The following is a 12,810-nucleotide window of genomic DNA, read 5'->3' as shown; positions in this document are numbered from 1 at the left end:
GTGATAATGATGGAATGTCTCGGGGCTGTGGATATGTAAGCACTGAGACGTTGCATCTGAGAGGAGCTCCAGCCAACCGTACATTATCATGCATCACACCTGACACCTGGGGCTCTGGTAAGCCTGTAAACTTCATTATCCTGGGGTGGATTTAGCCTGGCTCCAGAGGGGCTGTTTTGGTTCAGCCTCAGTTGGGCAGGGAACTGCAAATCAACCACACAATACAGCTCTGGAGGTGTCAGGGACCATCTTGGGTCCAAGCTCTAAGGTACAGAGAGAGAGCAGTGAAAATGCTCACAGCCTGCTGTGAGATATGAACTTTTTCAGATACAGCGTGGGAGCTGTGGTGCAGAGCCCTGAATAAGGGACCCACAGCCAGCGTTTCTCTTCTGGACACAGGAGCTAAGGAGGGATCTTGATTCAGTGAGGAGATTCTCTCACCCTCCTGCCAGAGATTAGTTCACTGGCAGTGGAAAACTTTGATTGTGACTCTCAGCAGGCACAGAGGTAAGCTACATTAAGATCCCTGTGATAATGAACTGATAGCAAGCCATATAAGCCTACCGTCACACAGTAGCATTTTGATCGCTACGATGGCACGATTTGTGACGTTCCAGCGATATATCCGTGACGTTCCAGCGATCTCGCTGTGTCTGACACGATCCTGCGATCAGGGACCCCGCTGAGAATCATACGTCGTAGCAGATCGTTTGAAACTTTCTTTCGTCGTCTAGTGTCCCGCTGTGGCGGCATGATCGCATGGTGTAACAAAGGTGTGCACGATATCGTATACGATGTGCGCATAGTAACCAACGGCTTCTACATCGCACATACGTCATGAAATTATCGCTCCAGCGTTGTACATTGCAAAGTGTGACAGCAGTCTACGACGCTGGAGCGATATTGTTACGATGCTGGAGCGTCACGGATCGTGCCGTCGTAGCGATCAAAATGCCACTGTGTGACGGTACCCTAATAACTCTCTAACAAACAATAGACACAGGCTGAGTGTCACTGGACCCACAGTGCATAACAAAACACACATTGCATATAAATGGACCAGGCTGTTAGCAAGGAATATAGAATACCCCAAAAAGTGAGGAAAGTCCTATATTGCCTAAGGCTGCTTTCACACATCAGTGTTTTGCCGTCAGGCACAATCCATGGAATGTTTAAAAAATGGATCCGGTGAAAGTTGCCACCGGATCCGCTTTTTTCTCACAGACTTTTATTGGCGATGAATTGCGACGGAACGACTGCTGTATTCGCCAACTATTATGCACTAATACTTTGTACGTTAGTAGGAACCCCCTCCAGATTACGCAAACTCTGCAATGTGGATAAATATGGAATCTCACAAGAATGTACCGAATCCCAAACGACTAGATTGGTAAATAGTTATAGAGTGGTATTTGTAAACTCTCCTGATAATCCTACTGTCCAGAAAGGTAATGGGTTGTTAGCTGATATGTATGACATGGAATGAAAGGGGCCTAAAATCCCCACGGAAAAGAATCAAAGTTTTCTCGCAGGTAAAGAAATACCACCCTCATGTAATAGCCCTGGTAGAGACTCGCCTCACTAGAGATAAAGCCAAATAGATCCATAAGCCATGGGTGCAATGGTAGTTACACGCCTTCCACACAAGCTATTCAAGAGGAGTATCTCTTATACACAAGTCAGTAAGATGGGAGGTTAAGGCCTCCCGTAAAGACTCAGAGGGATGCTTTGTATTTGTCCATGCGAGTGTTCTATAAATTGTTATTCTCTGTATATATAATCCACCACAAGCCAATATAAGCATTGTAAAAAAAAGCTGTGAGCTCTGCGTTGAACTACCCAGAGGCATATATTTTTTGCATGGGTGATTTTATCCTCATAATGGATAACACCCTAGATAGACTACCACTAGATAGTGGTGACACTTCAACGACACCTTCTCCCACCAACATGGATACATATATGGAAGGGAATGGTTGGATAGACTTGTGGAGATTGAGACACCCAAGCATAAGAGAATACACCTGTCACTCTACTAGACGCATCTTGCCGCATCTGGACTCTATACTTGGCTCTAATAATTTGGCATTATTGGTAGATAAAGTAGAACATGGAGGCGGAGTGTCAGACCACATCCTGATGGTGTTAACTCTTAAAGGGAACCTGTCACCCCACCAGGCGTTTTTAACTAAAAGAGCCAACTTGTGCAGCACTAATGCTGCATTCTGTCAAGGTGGCTCTTTTAGTTCTGTCCCTGCCAATGCTGCAATAAACGCTTTTATAATGTGCCCCTCATACCTGCAATTTGTCAGGGGGCATGTCTTTTCGCCACTGACACAAACGCCTCCCAGTCATCACTAAGGGCCTCCGGACGCTGCCTCCTCTTCCTTCATTAGCGTCCCCGACTCCTGCGCTGTAAGTTCAAAGGGCAGCGCAACTGCGCATGCCCCCCAAAAAGGTGCGTCGGTTTTTCCAGCAAAAATGTGAATTTTTAGATATGTAAATAATTATTGGGCATTGATCTCCGTGCTTCAAGGTCGACGTTATATGCGATCCAGTAAATGTATCCTGAGATACCAAGTTAGAATGTGTGGTTAGATGTGAAATATATAACCACAGTGTAACATTGCTGGACGGTTTATGACCAGACATGGGAATGAACACTAATTCATACAATGTTGCTTTTAATTTTATAAACCAGTGTAATAACAAAGTATTCTCCTGTTTATGGACATGGAAATGTGTTTGTTCTTATGTATATTTTTCACTTAACAAAGTAAAAAAAAATGATGGAAAGTCTCATATACCAGTTATTTTGAAAATATTTTTTTCCTTATATGTTGTTCTTTATTTTGGTAATAAATGTAAGTAAAAATATGCAATATTCCAGCTTTGAATTTTTATACCTGTAAACCGTATAGTTATACTACATAAAAAAACTTACAAAAACATTTACCTTATGTCTTCGATGTCAGTAATTTTTCAAACATCCTTTTATTTTGTTTGAAGGGTTAAAAGTTTAGTAATTTTTCATTATTTTAAGGCAATGTGCAAAACACATGTTTTTTAGGGACCTATTCAGTTTTTAAGTGACTTTGAGGGTCTAATATATTGGGGATTCCTCTTAAAGAGATGCTACTTTAACCCTTTCACCCACATGCCTGTTTTCACCTTCCTGACCAGAACAATTTTTATCAATTCTGACCAGTGTCACTTTATGAGGTAATAACCCTGGAATGCTTCAATGGATCCCACGGATTCTGAGACATACTGACGTACAGTGGAGAACATAAGTATTTCATACACTGCTGATCTTTCAAGTTTTCCCACCTACAAAGAATGGAGAGGTCTGTAATTATCGTAGGTAAACTTCAACTATGAGAGACAGATTCTAAAAATAAAAACCAGAAAATCACATTGTATGGTTTTTAAATAATTAACTTGCATTTTATTGCATAAAATAAGTGTTTGTTCAACTACCAACCAGCCTGTCTCTCACAGACCTGTTCAATTTTCTTTAAGAATCCCTCCTACTCTGCACTCATTACTTTATTATTGATTAATTGTGAAGTGCAGCGGAATATGTTGGCGCCATATAAATATAGATTATTATTATTTCTAGCTGTATTAATTGCACAGATCTCTCCATACTTTGTAGGTGGGAAAACTTGCAAAATCTGCAGTGTATCAGTGTATAAATATTTTCCCCACTCTATTGTACTTCATGATAGAGGTATACTTTCTTTGATATGACTTGTGTTTATTTGTTGAAAAAATTTGAAAAAATGTAGAACAAACTTTTATTTTTTTAATTCCCTTAAAATCAGAGTCATGTTGCACCAGATAGTTAACAATAAAATTTCCCTAAAAGAAAAATGTGAAATGAACGGCACCAGAGGAGTACACATTCAGGACTTGGATCCACGTGTGTCCGGTTAGCAGCCCACACGAAATCTCAGGGTCTACGGTGCTCAGCAGTTATAACAAATAACTAAATGAACATAAAATAGAAAGAACTGCGGCACTCACCCTTTTGTGCTTGTGGAATCGTGCTCTTTATTGGACCGATATAGGAACGTTGTTACATGTCCATGTAATACATCAGGCGTACAGGAGGGTGCGGGGATGGGAGGTGGAAGACGGCTGTTTCGCGCAAAGTGCACTTCGATGGGTCCAGGTGAGTGATTACTGTTCGTCATTTCCTTTTTAAAGGGTTTAGACGTATTTGCATAGATATACATCAACAAATGTATTAGAACATTAATCAAAGTGCATTAAAAACACTCTCAATTCTAAATATTTTAAAAACGGTTAAACATTTATTACAAACAGACTTATAACTTTAAACGATGTTTTGAAACTTTTAAAACATACATCTAAACCCTTTAAAAAGGAAATGACGAACAGTAATCACCTGGACCCGTCGAAGCACACTTTGTGCGAAACGGCCATCGTCCACCTCCCATCCTTGCACCCTCCTGTACGCCTGATGTATTACATGGACATGTAACAACGTTCCTATATCGGTCCAATAAAGAGCACGATTCCACAAGGACAAAATGGTGAGTGCCGCAGTTCTTGCTATTTTATGTTCATTTAGCTATTTGCTATAACTGCGGAGCACCGTAGACCCTGGGATTTCGTGCGGGCTGCTAACCGGACACACGTGGATCCAAGTCCTGAATGTGTACTCCTCTGGTGCCGTTTCATTTTTCTTTTAGTGGTTGTACACTTATGTTTATGGAACAGAGCACAGAGTGACTGTCTTGAATAAGTACATAGACTATTTATATACATCAAGGACTTTCACAACTCCTATATGGATGAGAATATGGATTCAGCCGATAATACAGCCGTGGACAAACAAGGAATACTGGCAGGTCGTGAGGGTGCGGTGGAGCTTTTGCAGACTGTAACCTAAAAGATGAACTACAAATAATTAGCACGAAAACGTTGGAAACAAAAATTTATATACTGGCCGAAAAAGAGATGCGTTTATTTTGGACCATCAAGTCTTTAAAATCATATATTGACTGCGATCGAGTTCCCAGAGGATTGCGAGCCTTTAAAGAAATTTCCCAATTCCAGAATGATACAACTTTCCAGGAAGAATGGGAAAAAATACATCTACAATGCTCTCGTAGCCTGTTAAATCTGGTAACTTCTCAAAATGAAAAAGAGTATATGTTTTTATGTGAACAGTTAGAAAAATCAAAGACAGAATTATCAACTCGTCTAACAGAAAGTCAAAATAAAAACGTCCTGAATAAATTGGAAAGAAAATTAACATTATTACAAATAGAAATAAAACAAAAAAAGAAAGAGAAATTTTTGAGAGATAAGAACGACTTTGATATGGGCCAAGTATTCACTCGGAATAAAAATAATAGTAAAAAACGTTCATCATTTTCTAATAAAAGCCGTAACCGTAAGGGGAGTAAGAACTATAAGTAAACTAACCAAGACGGCTGGATTACCGACTCCGAATCAAGCGCCGCAGAGGACACAGGTGATGATAAACACAATACCTCAGAAAAAGCTGGCTTGTCAACCCCTTTGGGAAGAAAACCAAAAGAGGAGGTAGAAAACGCAAACGCTTGGAGAAAACGCAAGCAAGTCTCCTGGAGGAAATAATTACAGAAATAGAAAAAGATGACCTTCAAGTATTACATCTATCAAAGAGAACTCTTACAGCGGACCATATTTCACTTCTATCTAAAGGACTCAACTACTGTTTGCTTGAAGAATTCGACTAAACGGTCTTTAAAATAGATCTGTTTAAGAGCGTGAGAAAACATCACTTACAAAAACATTTTAATAAGGGCAAAAAACAAATCTCAGTTAGTCAAATCTCACAACCTACCATGGAAAATAAAATCTCCATATGTACACTGGGTTTCATGGCATACCCACCTCAAAATACATCAGATATTGATGACTCATCATTATTACTCAGTATAAATGATTCTATTTTACCACGAGTTAGTAGTAGGGAGAATACAAACCCCCCCCCCCCCCAAGAAACCCCATTCAGAGGAGGAACATCTTCAAAATATATGCCCCCAATCTCTCCAGGGAACACCATTGATCTCTTTCAAGATCTGGTAATCAAAGAAGTAGAGGCTATCTTTTACCATACACCGAGTAAAAATCTAACTAATAAAGAACTAATAGCATTAAAAGATTTTAAAAAATGGGATGATATAATCATCAGAAGAGCTGATAAAGGAGGTAACTTAGTGGTACTAGATCGTGACTATTACATTGAAGAAGCCCTCACACAATTAGGTGATTCCGTTACATACTGTCCTTTAACTAATAATCCAGCCCAGAAATATAAAATAAAACTAAGAACAATGTTAAGAAAACATGTAGAAAAAGGTGCACTCACGGAAAAAACGTGCAGAAAGTCTATTGCCAGAATTCCCACCATTTCCTTACTGGTACAGTATACCAAAGATTCATAAATGTATGAAAAAAACCACCAGGTCGGCCAATAATATCTGGCATTAAAGAAGTTATCCACTACTATAAAGTTTTTTTGTTTTTTTTCATAAATCTTGCTATTATGTGCCACTGAAAACATCTACTGTGTTTATTTTAGCAATATTAGCTGTTATCATGCTGTAGCAGCACATCTTCAGTGCTGGATTCAGCTCTCATGGGGTTAATCGACAACTTCCTTATTGTGACCTAATACTACAAGTTCCATGATGCTTTGCACTGCCACTAAGCCCGAATCTAGCACACCCCCTCCAAAAACATCCAAACCCCTCCCTCCTCTCTCTTCAAAAAGATTTGTGGTGTCATTTCTGTCCAACTCGTCTTTTACATTTGTCCAACCCACACTCCATTACACACAGAGATAGATAGATAGAGATAGATATTAGATAGAGAGAGATAGATATGGGATAGATAGATAGATAGATAGATAGATAGATAGATAGATAGATAAATAGGAGATAGATAGAGAGAGAGAGATATGGAAGAGGAATATCTCAGCATCTGGAGGAACGACATAAACAAATCCCAGAAACTGACAATATACCGGAATCTACAGAGGGAGTACAAACTGGCCCCATATCTAGAGAAACTAGAAAACCCCAAAGATCGACAGATCCTGAGCCGGTACAGACTGAGCGCCCACAGCCTACTCATCGAATCCGGGCGGCACCGACAGAACTACAAGCCTCGAGAGAACAGACTCTGCCAGCAGTGCCCCCAGGAGGCCGTGGAGGATGAGGCCCACTTCCTGCTGAGGTGCCCCAAATACTCCGCAGTGAGGGACACTCACTTCAAGAGGCTGTCTGATCTCCTCCCAGATTTCACCTCCAAGGAGGAGGAAGAGAAACTGCTGATAATACTGGGGGAAGAGGAAAGTGCAGTGGCCGTAGCAGCGGAATATGTCAGTGCCTGCCACAGACTAAGAGGAGCCTGATATGTCATGGACTCCCGTACCCCAACACTGGACATATCCCTATCCCCCGACTAAAGAGCCCGATATGTCATGGACTCCTATACCCCACCCTGGAAACATCCCCTATCCTCTAAAAGGAATTTGATATTCCCTGGACCTCTATATGCCCCCCCTCCCCCACCCCCGTATTTTTACCATATGCTTTGGCAATGCTAACATGTACTTAGTCCTGCCAATAAAGCTCATTTGAATTTGAATTTGAATTTGATATGGGATAGAGATAGATAGAGAGAGATATGGGATAGATAGATAGATAGATAGATAGATAGATAGATAGATAGATAGATAGATAGATAGATAGATAGATAGATAGATAATAGATAGATGTGGGATAGATAGATAATAGACAGACAGATAATAGATAGATATTAGATAGAGAGAGAGAAAGAGATATGGGATAGATAGATAGATAGATAGATAGATAGATAGATAGATAGATAGATAATAGATAGATGTGGGATAGATAGATAATAGACAGACAGATAATAGATAGATAGATAGATAGATAGATCGATAGATAGACACAGACAGACAGATAGAATTAGATAGATATGGGATAAATACATACAGATAGATCTATATGTCTATTTCCATAGATATGTCCATATCCATGTTTCTAAACCCCTTCACCCCTGGAGCTTTTTTCGTTTATCGCTCCCCTTCTTTCCAGAGCCATAATGTTTCCGTCAATATGGCCATGTGGGGGCTTATCTTTTGCGGGACAAGTTCTACTTTTGAACGACACCATTGGTTTTACCATGTCGTGTAACAGAAAATGTGAAAAAATTCAAAGTGCGATGAAATTGCAAAAAAAGTGCAATCCCACACTTGTTTTTTGCTTGCCTTTTTGCTAGGCTCACTAAATGCTAAGGCTGTGTGCACACGTTGCCGATTTGATTGCAGATCCGCAGCGTTTTTTGCCGCACAGAATTGCAGCAAATCCGCAGTGTAGTGCACAACCAATGCAAGTCTATGGGAGCCTCAGACTTGTTGTGCACATGCTGCGGAAAAGACCGCACCGAAACGCAGCTTTTTTTTTCTCCGCAGCATGTCACTTCTTTTGTGCCGAACTGCAGCGTTTCTGCACCCTTAGGCCGGGATCACACACAGCGAGATATGGCCGAGTCTCGCAGGTTAAAACCAAGCTCTGGCACCGGCACTCTGGAGCAGAGCGTGCAGCCACACAGCAATAAATGGAGCCGCACGCTCCGCCCCGGAGTGCCGGTGCCAGAGCTTGTATTTAACCTGCGAGACTCGGCCGTATCTCGCTGTAGTGTGACTCCGGCCTTACACTTTCATTGAGATGTAAAAAATATCTGCAGTTTTGCTGCGGATGTGGGTCCGAGAAACGCTGCAGTTCAGGAGGAGGGAAGTGTGTGGGTGGTGACCAGGGCCGGACTGGCCATCGGGCACTTCTGGCAAATGCCAGAAGGGCCGGTGCCAGTAGTGGGCCGCTGCACTCTTTCCCCCTCCTTCCGCCAGTGCCGCCGCCGCATTCAACTATACCGGCGTCTATGACGCCGGTATAGTTCAATGCAATGATGCAATGCAATGCAATGACGCTCCCTCTCCCATCATTCCCCGCTCTGCCTGACACTGCGGGTGCGCGATGACGTCATATCATCGCACACCTGCTGTGTCCCAGGCAGACTGCAGCCGCCGAGACAGGAGCAGTGCAGGCAAGAGGAAAGGTGAGGAGAGTGTGGAGCCATTATCGGGGGGATGAGATGTGGGTTGCGCTGTATATACCACTGTGTGGGCTGTGCTGTGTATGTACCACTGTGTGGGCTGTGTATATACCACTGTGTGGGCTGTGCTGTGTATATACCACTGTGTGGGCTGTGCTGTGTATATATCACTGTGTGGGCTGTGCTGTGTATATACCACTGTGTGGGCTGTGTATATACCACTGTGTGGGCTGTGCTGTGTATATACCACTGTGTGGGCTGTGCTGTGTATATACCACTGTGTGGGCTGTGCTGTGTATATACCACTGTGTGGGCTGTGCTGTGTATATACCACTGTGTGGGCTGTGTATATACCACTGTGTGGGCTGTGCGGTGTATATACCACTGTGTGGGCTGTGTATATACCACTGTGTGGGCTGTGCTGTGTATATACCACTGTGTGGGCTGTGTATATACCACTGTGTGGGCTGTGCTGTGTATATACCACTGTGTGGGCTGTGTATATACCATTGTGTGGGCTGTGCTGTGTATATACCACTGTGTGGGCTGTGCTGTGTATATACCACTGTGTGGGCTGTGTATATACCACTGTGTGGGCTGTGCTGTGTATATACCACTGTGTGGGCTGTGCTGTGTATATATCACTGTGTGGGCTGTGCTGTGTATATACCACTGTGTGGGCTGTGTTGTGTATACTACTACGTGGGCTGTGCTGTATATACTACTACGCGGGCTGTGCTGTATATACTACTACGCGGGCTGTGCTGTATACTACTACACGGGCTGTGCTGTATACTACTACACGGGCTGTGCTGTATATACTACGACCCGCGCTGTGCTGTATACTACTACATGGGCTGTGCTTTATACTACTATGCGGGCTGTGCTTTATACTATGCAAGTTGTGCTATATTATATGCGGGCTTTGATATATACTATGGGAGGTATATTATATTCTATGGGGGAGGCCGTGTTATATACTACTAGCTATTGAACCCGTTCTACGCCCAGGTGGCGAGCATTTATATTGGTATATGGTCTCCATCCTGTCATGTGCTGCTCCATCCTGCAGCCCCATTCTGACATGCGCTGCTCCCATCCTGCGCCCCCGTTCTGTCATGTGCTCCCATCCTGCGCCACCGTTCTGTAATTTGCTGCTCCCATGCATATGGCCGGTACACTGCTCCATTATGGTTCATGGCCCCCATAACATGCTCCATAGTATATGCCCCGTACACTGCTCCATAAATGTTGATGACCCCCATAAGATGCTCCATAGTATTATATGCCCCGTATGCTGCTGCGATATATATATATAAAAAAAAATAACATACTCACCTATCGTCGCTGGGCGCCGAGTGCTGGGGGGCCTTAGCAGGCGGGGACACCGGCGCGCTGTGGGGGTCAGGTGCCGGTATTGCCGCTAGCTCAGGCCCCCGACACTTGCTATATTCACCTGTCCCCTGTCCCAGCGCTGCACGCCACTTCTTCCGGGTCCTCTGGCTGTGACTGTTCAGTCAGAGGGCGGCGCGCATTAAGAGCGTCATCGCGCCCTCTGAACTGTGAAAATCACAGGCAGAGGACCCGGGAGACGGAGCCGCACACAGCGCTGGAACGGGGGACAGGTGAATATAGCTTATACTTACCCTCCTGGCGCGTCCCTGCCTCTTCGTTGGAGATCGCGGTGTGCGTTCAGTGTTTACGCATACCTCGATCTCCTGGGAGCGTCACTCTGTGAGGTCCAGACTGCGCCGGCGCTTGAGCAGTCTATAAAGGCTTCGGACAGAGTGACGCTCCCAGTGTTATATTATAGATGTGGCTGTGTTATATACTACTGCGGGGGTATATTCTATTCTATGGGGGAGGCTGTCTTATATACTATGGGGGGTATATTATAGTCTATGGGGGAGGCTGTCTTATATACTATATGCGAGCACATTTGCAGGATCCTTTTTTTTTCGCCGGATCTTTTTTTTTCTGCCGTATCCGTTTTTTTCTCAGAGTTGTATTAGCGCCGGAGTGCGCCTGATGGCCACACGTTTCATCCGTTTTTTGCTAGATCCGTCGCTGTGCATTTTTTCGACGTACCGAAAAACCGTTTCTCTGTATGTGTTTTCCGTCCGGCGGAAACAGCTTTTTTGACGTATCCTGCAAAAAACGGATGAAACGTGTGGCCATCAGGTGTAATCCGGCGCTAATACAACTCTATGAGAAAAAACGGATCTGGCGTAAAAAAAAGGATTCGGCGAAAATAAACGGATCTGGTGGAAAAAACAGATCTGGTGGAAAAAAAAAACATCTGGCGGAGAAAAACGTTCCGGTGGAAAAAAACGGATCCTGCAAATGTGCTCGCAGGATGCGTTTCACCCATACACTTGTATTAGCGACAGATGGCCACAAGTCGCGTCCGTCGTGCTACGGATCAGTCGTGTTTTAGAATACCGTCGGCACGAAAACATTCAAGTTAACGTTTTTTTGGCCGTTGCGCCCGCTATTTTCTACTGCGCATGAGCGGCAGAAACTCCGCCCCCTCCTCCCCGCACTTCAGAATGGGCAGCGGATGCGTTGAAAAACTGCATCCGCTGCCCACTTCGTACACAAATTTCACAACGTGCGTCGGTACGTCGGCCCGACGCATAGCGACGGACCTGTACCGACACAAGAGTGAAAGAGGCCGTTGAATTTTTTTAAAAATAAAGAAAAAAACGGCGTGGGCTCCCGCGCAATTCTCTGCGCCAGAGGGGGAAAGCCGACGGCCGGGGGCCAATATTTGTAGCCTGCTATGAATATCAGCCCGCAGCTGTCTGCAGAGAGGATGTGGAAACCACAAGAGAGACGACCAACAAGGGTAGCTATAATTGAAGTAAAAAACTCTTTATTAAATACATATCTATAAAACATATTAGGACATAGATAGAACATGGGTGGGGAGATGAAACATGTTACAATACAGGTACTCCCCTATAAAGGACTAAATGTGCCGGCAAAGCTCTGACTCCCTAATTGAAAAGGATCTTAGTAGTGGGAGGAGACACCAACAAGATGGAAAGGCTAAATAGTAATTGAAGTACTATATATCTATTACATCACTATGCCCTGAATACAGTGGGTCAAAACTAATATATATGTGGATCTCTATAATGCCCGTATATATTAACAGTACAGAGTAATGGGGCAGAGAACCAAAGACCCCTGGGACATCCCAAGTGGCCACTAATATCAGGCATGAGAGGTATACGATAAACCCGGTAACTCAACAATAAATGCCATAACCAAATGTGTAAAGCATGTCCCAAGGAATAGACCAGGGAGGTGCCAATGCACCTATGTGGAACATAAACACTGCGGTAAACCGATCATTACTACCTGGTCCTGGACTGCAGGCTGGTGTGCAACAAGAGCGTAGCCGGCACGTCTACCCGACGCGCGTTTTAGAGCCGAGGCTCCTTCGTCAGGGGTATGTGTCTGAATGCCTGCGTGCCGGGGTTTAAATGCGTGCCCGTCAGCCTCTGCAGCAGCGTCGACCGGAAATGACGCAGACGTTGCCGGGGCAACACTACCCACAGCGGCGGCGACGTCATGCGAGGGCGCCGCCATAACCATGGCAACCGCCCGAGCATAGAGACGCCGCAGACCGCGGGGAGC

The 12,810-nt window shown here is 43.9% G+C and overlaps 1 pseudogene; it reads left to right on the top strand.

Moving 5' to 3' along the window:
- LOC138645820 (zinc finger protein 850-like) overlaps window positions 1-12,810 on the top strand; it is a 146,562-nt pseudogene that overhangs the window by 66,128 nt on the left and 67,624 nt on the right.

Source organism: Ranitomeya imitator, chromosome 7 (genome assembly GCF_032444005.1).
Source record: "Ranitomeya imitator isolate aRanImi1 chromosome 7, aRanImi1.pri, whole genome shotgun sequence".
NCBI classification, from domain to species: Eukaryota; Metazoa; Chordata; class Amphibia; order Anura; family Dendrobatidae; genus Ranitomeya; species Ranitomeya imitator.
The sequence above is the reverse complement of the archived record's forward strand: the minus strand, read 5'-3'. Positions and strand labels throughout refer to the sequence as shown.